Raw genomic sequence first — 10409 nt, forward strand, 5'->3', positions numbered from 1 at the left:
TGTGTCTACTTAATTGAGTTCTTAGAGATATTACTTTTATCTTGGCAAAGACATTTCTATTATCAGAGTCCTTATATTTCCTTCCCCTTGGAACATATTTCTCACTCAGAATTCAGAAACTCATCTTTGGTTTTTGCCAATAACTTCAAATAAAGAGTGGCTACCAAGTTTTTGAGGAATTTCTTATTTTTTCTTCTTCTCCTTCTTCTTACTCTTCTTCTTTGTTTTTAAAGTTTTTACTCTAATTTGTTATATGTGACAGCAGAATGCATTACAATTGATATTACACATATAGAGCACAATAGTTCATATCTCTGATTGTACACAAAGTGTATTCACACCATTCATATAAATGTACTTAGGGTAATGATATCCTTCTCATTCCACCATCTTTTTTACCCACTACCTTCCCCTCCCTCCCCTTTGCTCTATCTGGAGTTCATCTAATCTTCCCATGCTTCCCCTCCCAACTCCACTATGAGTCAGCCTCCTAATATCAGAGAAAACATTTAGCATTTGGCTTTTTGGAATTGCCTAACTTAACTTAGCATTATATTCTCCAGCTCCATCAATTTACCTGCAAATGCCATGATTTTATTCTCTTTTATTGCTGAGTAATATTTCATTGTGTATATACACCACATTTTCTTTATCCATTCATCTACTGAATGGCTTCTAGGTTGGTTCCACAGTTTAGCTATTGTGAATTGTGCTGCTACAAACATTGATGTGGCTGTGTCCCTACAGTGTGCTGTTTTTAAGTCCTTTGGGTATAGAAAGAGTGGGTTAGCTGGGTCAAAAGGTGGTTCCATTCCCAGTTTTCCAAGGAATCTCCATACTGTTTTCCATATTGGCTGCACCATTTTGCAGTTTCACCAGCAATGTATAAGTGTGCCTTTTTCTCCACATCCTCGCCAGTACTTATTGTTGTTTGTATTCTTAATAGCTCCCATTCTGACTGTAGTGAGATGAAATCTTAGAGTAGTTTTGATTTGCATTTCTCTAATTGATAGAGGTGTTGAATATTTTTTTATATATTTGTTGACTAATTGTATATCACCTTCTGACAAGTGTCTGTTCAGTTCCTTGGCCCATTTATTGATTGGGCTATTTGGCTTTTTGGTGTTTAGCTTTATGAGTTCTTTATATACCCTAGTGATCTATCTGATGTGCAAGTGGTAAAAATTTGCTCCCAAGATGTAGGCTCTCTATTCACCTCACTGATTGTTTCTTTTGCTAAGAAGAAGCTTTTTAGTTTGAACCCACCCCATTTACTAGTTATTGATTTTAATTCTTGCACTATGGGAATCTTATTAAGGAAGTAGGGGCCTAATCTGATATTTTTCTTCTATTAGACACAGGGTATCTGGTTTAATTTCTAGGTCCTTGATCCACTTTTAAGAAACAAGTCTTCTAACTCCTATGCTCAAGTGATCCTGTTGCCTCAGTCTCCCAAGTAGCCAGGACTATAGGCATGTGCCAACAACCCAGCTTTAAATTTCTCAAGGTCACCTTTATATCTTTTCCTTACCATCTCCATGTTTATACATCTCTGTCCACCATGCGACCAGCGCACTGGTTTCATTAATGAGGTTCTTGGCATAAAAGTTAGCTAGCGAGATCGAAATAAAACACACAGACTCAGTTACCTTTTTCTATGACCAGGTCCGAGACGGCTCCCCTCTCTGGCTCCAACCTCGAACCACCCGTAAGGCAGCAAGGATAACTCAGGGCTAGCAGGAGAGAGAGAGCGAGCACGCCAGGGAGTAACCTTTTACTGGGGAACAAGAAATTCAGGGGAGAATTCCATCCAATGAAGGTTGAGGAGGGCCGCACTCCAAGGTCAGGGTCAGTGATTGGCCCCCAGGATCAGTGGTCAGTCACACCCCCACACGGACGGGTTCTCTCCTCAGGAGAGGGCCGGGAAAGCTCCGACACAGATTAGTCAGAGCGCCTCAGACCCAAACCGGGAGTCGCCCAGTCACGTGTGAGAATGGCTCTCCACATCTCTATGTGTCATCTTTCTTTTCTTTTTCTTTAAGCACAGAGACACTTAACCACTGAGCCACATTCCCTGTCTGTATTTTCCTTTGAGATAGGGTCTTACTCAGCTGCTTAGAGCCTCACTAAGTTGCTAAGCCTGGCTTTGAATTTGCAATCCTCCTACCTCAGTCTCATGAGCCACTGGGATTACAGGAATATGCCACCATATCCAGCTCCTCTTGCAATTTTTCTTCATGTTATGTATATGACTTCCGGTTTTCTGTGTCAAGACTATCTTTTAACAATGCCTTTTGCAAGAGAACATTCTGTGGGTAAGCTTAGGTTGAAGTGAGTCTTGTGGTCTAAAACATGATCTGACAATGAAGCAAAATATTTTAAGCTGTCATTAGCCTAGATGTGTTAATAGGAATGTTAGAAGTGTTTCACAATTTGGGAGGGGGGACTTCTGGGTTTTGATGTCTCTCTTATTTAAACACACACACACATACACACGGTAGCCCTTGTGATGATAACTTTATTTCCTTTTACTCCCTTATTAACCTCTGTTAAGACTATACATTGAGGATTTATGAACTCTGTAAAAACCAGACAATTGCTCCTGGACATAACCTTCTCACGTGCTTAAGCATGTTTCTACCTTCTTGATTGTCATTTCTACTAACTCCCACTCCCTCCTTTCATCACTAGTGTCCAGAGATGCCCTCACAATCTTTTCACATCTCATTGTTTCTTTTCATATTATTTAAATTAGTATGAGAAAACTTTCTCCATGAAAATTTTCTCCCTACTTATTCTTTGGCATTCCATATTTCTATCCATTCTTACTCTATGTTTTTGTTTCATCATTGTCCAAATTCCTTCCACCTTCTGGAAATATAAAACCTCTGCAGGCAGACAGTACATGCTTCACACTATCCCCCTCTTTTCTCATCCCTCTGCTTCTTTTCCTGAAAACCAGGCTTATCTGTCAGCTCTTCACCACTATTTTTTCTCTCCTGCCTCCATTAATCTTCCTGTACTTCTTATTCCAACTCTTTTCACTATTATTTCTCCTTAATATTTTGATTAACTCTTGTGAAAACCTCCCATCTGCATCTGATATTTAAGAAAATGAGTCTATATTATCACTCTTAAGAATTCAGAATGGATACCTTTATGTTGATTTTTCCACATTTGTAGCACAGATGTAGAAATCTATACAAAATAAGTAGCCCTTGCTGGGTATGGTGGTGGATGCCTGTAATCCCAGCAACTTGGGAGGCTGAGGCAGGAGGATCATGAGTTCAAAGCCAGCTTCAGCAAAAGCGAGGCACTAAGCAACTTAGTGAGACCCTGTTTCTAAATAAAATACAAGATAGGGCTGGGGATGTGGCTCAGTGGTCAAGTTCTCTTGAGTTCAATCCCTGGTCCTCCACCAAAAAAAAGTAGCCTTTAAAATATACTTTGAGTCTCCATCTGCTCAAGTTCCAACACCTCAGCCACTGCCACTTTCAAGCTACACTTGGTTGGGCCAGAGAGGCCCCAGGAGATTGGCAGTTTTTATCATCATGAAAACTTCCAAGTATTTATTTTTCCCCACTTGGTATTAGTAATTATACAAATTGAAAAGATATGAGTGGGTATCCTAAAAAGAAGACTTTACACCTTTCTCATTATTCATATTCCTCTGGAATAAGCAGACTTACAAATACAGCCAATGGAATTTTCCCCGATCATTGCTATAGTATCTATTCTATGAGACAGCCAGACTTAAAATATTTCAACAACAAAGATGATGATTCTGATACTGAGACATCAAATGAGTTACCAAAATTTGCAGATGGAATCAGGCCAGATACAGAAATCAGAACTACTAGTTCCCAATATAATTCTGGACCACACTTATTTTTCTACAGGTTGGGGAAATGCCGCAGTCTGGCTGGGCACAAATGCCGCAGTCTGGCTGGGCACACAATCACGAGCCACCACACAGCTTGTAGATTCAAACAGCAACTCTTTATTTCCGAACTCACACTAGCCGTCTACAATCACGTTCTGGGGAAATCCACGTTCTCTGCCCAAAATCACTCCCACTGGGCTTCTGTCTCCCAAAAAATACTGTCTGAATCCCGTGAGAACTCAAGGGGAACTCAGGCAGCAGGATACGCCCTATTCCCAGAAGGAATAATCTTAAACCTGGAACGCCCTAAACCGGAACCTAAACCCGATTATCCTAAACCGGGAACACCCTAAACTTGGATCCGCCCTGGTCCTTGAGCAAGGTCACCTACATGCAATGTCACTGCAAAATGTCCTATTTCCACGAGTCCTTCCACTAAGCAACATGGGGTACGCTGGCAAGGAAATTGTCATACCTACTTGGCTAATGGCTCCCAGCAGGGAAATAAATTAATTGCATTGGCATATTATGCATAGATTGGTGGAAAAACAGTGCATAACATAAACTTCTTTTTGTATAGTTGTACCTATCTAATAGGTCTTATTTAGTAATAGTAATATAATAATAGGCTTATTTCATTTTTCAGAAAAATCTGCTGATGTAGAAATTTGTGATGAAGAATGTGACTCAAATGAATCAATCAACCAGAAAAATCAAGAGGAGAGTCCTATAGAAGTTCACACCGCTGAAGATGTCCCCATTGCTGTAGAAGTGCATGCAATTTCTGAGGATTATGACATACAGACAGAAAACAATTCCTCTGAGAGCTCCAAAACCAAACTGATGAAGAACCACCAGATAAGTTTGTAAAATTCTTGACAAGAGCCAAGCTTTGAATGTGACTGCCCAGCAGAAATGGCCTTTACTGCAAGCTAATAGCAGTGGCCCCTATAAATGTGAACTTTTTGAATTCATAGTAAGTATTTTTCTGATTTTAAACAGCAGATGATTCTGAAGCATAAACGTACCGATTCAAATGTGTGTTGAATATGCAAAAAAAGCTTCTCTACCAACATGTTTCTGCTCAAACATGCCAAACTACATGAAGAAGATCCCTACATTTATAAATACTGTGATTTACAGGACAGTAATTTTTGAGAACCTCAGGCAGCACATTGCAGACACCCACTTTAGCAATCATCTGTATTGGTGTGAGCAGTGTGACATGCAGTTCTCCTCGAGCAGTGAACTCTACCTGCATTTCCAGGAGCACAGCTGTGATGAACAGTACTTGTGTCAGTTCTGTGAACATGAAATGAATGATCCAGAAGACTTGTATAGCCATGTGATAAATGATCATGCATGTAAATTAATAGAATTGAGTGATAAGTATAACAAAGGAGAACACAGACAATATAGCCTCTTAAGTAAAACTACCTTTGACAAATGTAAGAACTTCCTGGTATGTCAAGTACGTGGATTTTGGAGTAGATTTCATACAAATGTTAACAGGCATGTTGCTGTTGAACACACTAAAATATAATGAACACACTAAAATATAAAAAGTATCGACTGTGGGAAGGGCTTTTCAGGTATGCTAGAATATTGCAAGCATTTAAATTCACATTTATTTGAAGGGATTTAAATATTTGTTTTCAATATTGTGGATTTTCGACTTCATCTAGAGAGTCTCCTGCTAAAACAAAAGTCATGAGGTTGAGGAACTTCAAGTTCCCTCGTGACCATTCCCTCCTGCCCTCCCCATCACATGACCTTTTGAAAATAAGTCAGTAACTCCTTTTAGAATATGCATTGAAAGCACAGGTATTTGTCTTCCTTTTCCAGGTCATCTGATGCCTGTTGTGGGTCAGTTAACTCCCAGCTCTGGTAGGAGGGAATTTAAAACGTGCCAGTTTGTTCTGTCATTAGCTCATGCATCTTACCAGAACAATCTAGAACCTAAGCCCAGAACCTAAGCCCAAACATGCTGAGAGAAAGAACCCCAGACCTCAGTGCTTGCCATTCTACAGCTGAGAACAGGCCTGAAATGGAGCTTTAGTGAAAAACACAACGTTAGTGGAAAAGCCTTACTTTTCCCTCTACCAACCATGAGTATGAGAGGAAAAAATTCTTAGATTCTTTTCAACAGGTCTATGGGTCCAGCAGCATTTGGCAGTAGAGAAGACAGCCCACCTGTCTTTCAGTTTATGTTTTCTTATCATTCACACAGTTTTTCTTGAACTCTCTTGAGGAGCAGCTTCTTGAGGGTCCTGTATAAAGGTGGTTTGTGCCAGACATGGCTATAATATGTGTGGAAGGATTAAAGCAAATTAGACACAGATTAAAGAGAATTGACGTTACACACAAAACAACAGAGAGAAAAAGGGAGATGGAAAATGTATTAAGCAGAGGAAAAGATGTAGGAATCACAAGATTAAATGTAAGTCTAATGGTAGTTTCCTATAGGAAAGAGAATGAGGAAGAGCAAATATTAAAGAGGCAATGACTGAGGAGGTCTATAACTGATGAAAGACATGAATCCACAAATACTGCAAGTATATTGAATGGATATTATATTAGTCTGCTAGGGCTGCCATAACAAAATACTATATACTCGGTGGCTTAAACAATGAACATTTATTTTCTCACAATCCTGTAGTCTGTAAAACCAAGATCAAGTTGTTTAATCTCTCCTGAGGCCTCTTTCTTTGGTTTACAGACAGGTGCCTTCTCACTGTGACTTCATATGGTTGTCCTTCTGTCTGCCTACTTACTCATCCAGTGTCTTTGATCTCCCTTTCTTATAATTACCCCAGATGTGTTAGCTTAGGGTTCACCTTAACAACCTCATTTTACTTAGTTACCCCTTTAAAGGTTCTAATTTCCAAATACAAAAATTTAAGGTACTGAGGGTCAGAGCTTCAACATGTGAATTTTGAGTAGATGCAATTCATGTGATTATGGAGGCAGAGAAGTTCTGTGATATACTGTCTGCAAGATGGACAGAAATCCTTTGGTGTAATTCAGGAAAGCCTAAAAAAGCCAGTGGTTTAATTCAGTCCAAGTCCAAAGGCCTGAGACTGAAGGAGCTACAGTGCCAATCATAATCCTGAAACACACAATTCTAAACTTCATAGTCCTAAATGCTGAAATCCCTGAAGTTTAAAATCCTGAAAATAAAAATCCCAAAGATCAAAATTCCAAATGTTGAAATTCTGAAAATCAACATTCCCAAAACTACATTCCCTGATCCACAAAAAAAGTACATTAGAATCTATCCAGTATCATGGGAGGCCGAGGCAGGAGGACTGTGAATTCAAGGCCAGCCTCAGCAACATAGCAAGTCCCTGTCTCAAAAAAAAAAAAAAAACAAAGGGCTGGAGATGTGGCTCAGTAATTAAGTGCCCTGGGTTCAATCACTGGTAACAAAAAAAAAAAAAAAAAAAAAGAAAAAGAAAGAAAGAAAGAAAACCAAATTCTGGAGAAGAAGTTAATGTGTTTTCAGTTCACAGGATAGTTGTATCATGTTAAGTGAAACAAACACTTCACAGTGAGAGATAAAAGTTTAAATGGTAAATATTTTTGGTATTGGGAAAAAAGAAAATAACTAAATTGCAGTAGAGGAGCAATAACCAGACTTCCAAATAGACAGCATACATTTAGAAAATTTATAGACCACAACCACTCTCCAAATACAAAGGCAGCAAGTGTTTTGAAGATCATAGGAAAAATGAAAATACTGGAAAAAAATTTTTTTAATCTCTTCTGCTAAATTATTTAGTCATGTATTACTTATGACCCTTAACACATAGTACCATGCTTACCTTTAAAACAAATGTCTTTTGTCAGAGAATAAAAGAATTTGACAAGCTTAGTGACCCTCTGAATCAAGAAATTGTACAGCTTTAAATATATAAGGAAAGAAGAAAGCATGCATAAAATAATACGTACTGCAAAAGTAATGTACAACAGAAGGGCTGGGAATGTGGCTCAAGCGATAGCGTGCTCGCCTGCCATGCCTGCGGCCCAGGTTCGATCCTCAGCACCACGTACAAACAAAGATGTTGTGTCCGCCGAAAACTAAAAAAAATAAATATTAAAATTCTCTAAAAAAAAGTACAACAGAAAACAGATTCATATTTTCCTGGGGGACAGAGTGGGTGGGAAAAGACAGGAGGGAGGAATTACAAGGGGACAAAGAGAACATTTTGGATGATGGATATAATATGTTCATCATGTTGACGATGGTGATGGTTTCATAGATATACACATATGTCCAAACTTATCAAATTGAAATTTTTAGTTTATTTTATGCCAATTATACCTCAATAAAGCTGTTTTTATTAGCCAGACATGGTGGCACACACCTGTAATCCCAGGGATTCTGGAGGATGAAGCAGGAGAAATGCAAGTTCAAGGTCAACTTGAGCAATTTAGCAAGACCCTGTCTCAAAATGAAAAAGAACTGGGATGGAGCTCAGTAGGGACTTACCCCTGGGTTTAATTCTTAGTACCATAAAGAGAAGCTGCTTTTAAAACGTGCCCATGATTTTAAAAACTTTAACAATGTATGAGTTTTACATAAAATTAAATTGAAAGTCCTCTGTATTCCCCGCCTAGACCTACCAATGCCTTTAAAGTCTTTTTTTATTTGTTCTTTTTTTTAATATTTAGTTTTAGTTGTAGTTGGACACAATACCTTTGTTTTATTTATTTACATGTGGTGCTGAGGATCAAACCCAGGGCCTCGCATATGCTAGGCAAGTGCTCTACCACTGAGCCACAACCCCAGCTCTTTATTTGTTCTTTTTAGTTATACATGATGGTCGAAACCATTTTGATATATTTTTACAAGCTTGGAATATAACCTTTAAAGTTTTCTGTCAGGGCCTTCCAACCATACCCATGTCCCTTTCCTTCAAGTAGATAATAGCTATTCTGAATTTTGTATTTATTATCCCCTTTTTATTTTAGTATTTATTATCCCCTTTTAATTTTTCACTGTATACTTGTGCATGTTTAAACAATACATGGCTAAAATGTGTATCTGTTTAGAATACACAACATATTTTACATAGTATACTATATCTATGTTGCAACTCATATTTTATAATTCAACATTGTACTTTTCAGAGTTAACTGGGTTGATAGGTAAAGTGAAGTTCATTCCATTCCATTGCTACATATGATTGCTGTAAGACTGGAAGATGCCGCACCACACGACACAGATCACCAAAGAGGTTTCTGCTTTATTACAAAAGGCTGTGTGTTTATATAGGTCTAAGGAGAGGTCGCAGGGCTGAGGTAGATAACAGGTCGCCCGTTTATTGGCAAGCTCTTCCATATGTCAGTTCTGGAGCCCAAGAAGTTAATTCTGGGCTAAGGCTTCCCACCAGCAGGGTTTGAACGTTGGCGCCCGTGGGAATGTTTCGCGCCAGTGAAAGAAACAAAGAGGAGAAAGAGGGTCGTTAGACGCCATGCTGGGGTTTTTCTCTGGGGTGCTGCTGCAGTTATGTGTTTTCCCAACATTCCTCCCTTTTTGTTTTCTTAGGAATTGGGGCATCGTTGGTCAGATCTGGCTGCTTCCGGCTGTGCAGGGACAGCGTAGGGCCTAGAAGGGGAAGTGGAGGAATGTTGGGGGGGGGCAGGTCTGGGGATATCATGGAAACCAGAAATAAAACCCAGTGGCTATAGACAGCTACTTCCATAGGGGTGAAGTCTATGAAAGTTCCCGGAAACCACAAGTCGTCAATGGCATCAAACCAGTCCTAGATGGAGGAAATAGTTGGTATCAGCCACTGGTCCTGTAACAGAGACTCTAGGAAATATTGGAAGCGTTGCCTTGACATGGCGTCACCAGCACCTGAAGAAGATCAGAGCAAACAAAAACAGGATGAAGATAAAAATTAAAGCAAATGTCAGTTTTTGGCAGAAGTTCCATGCTGGGGGACTGACAGAGAAGAGGCCAAGGGCCATGAGGAGGCTTAAAAGGAAATAAAGGCTCAAGAATCCAGGATGGCAGATTAAGAGGTTCTCCGGGTTCGTTATCTCCCACTGTCCGATGTCCGTTGCATTCCATCATGCCTGGTAGTGAGCTTCAGCAGAGTGAGCTGTTCTCTTGAAGATGTTGGGGGCTCATCGGTCATCAGAGGCTGGTAGTACCTAAGCAGAGGCTGGTTGAAAATTTGGTTAGAGATCCTCCGTAATTGGCCCTGTAGGAAGTGAAGCAGACAGGGCAGGAACAGACACATCAGGAAAAGAAGACATATGGGCCCTAAAAGAGGCAACAACCACAATTGGAAGTGGGCTAAAAAGAAGGTGGCAAATGGGTTTTGGTTTGGTGGATTTTTTCAAAGAGGTAGCCAAGTCGGTGAGCTTGACTACATTAGTTTCCACAAGGCCTGATTCGTTGATGTAGTAACAGCATTCTTCCCTCAAGAAAAGACAGGTTCCACCTTTTTCAGCTGTGAGTAAGTCTATAGCTCGTCGATTTTGAAGAGTAACTTGAGCCAAGGATGTGACCTGC

General features: G+C 39.6%; 1 pseudogene; it reads left to right on the forward strand.

The window, feature by feature from the left end:
- Positions 1-3615: 3615 nt before the first annotated feature.
- On the forward strand, positions 3616-5528 carry LOC114105163 (zinc finger protein 639-like; annotated as a pseudogene).
- Positions 5529-10409: the final 4881 nt, after the last annotated feature.

The sequence above is a fragment of the Marmota flaviventris genome, chromosome 8 (genome assembly GCF_047511675.1).
Source record: "Marmota flaviventris isolate mMarFla1 chromosome 8, mMarFla1.hap1, whole genome shotgun sequence".
NCBI lineage: Eukaryota > Metazoa > Chordata > Mammalia > Rodentia > Sciuridae > Marmota > Marmota flaviventris.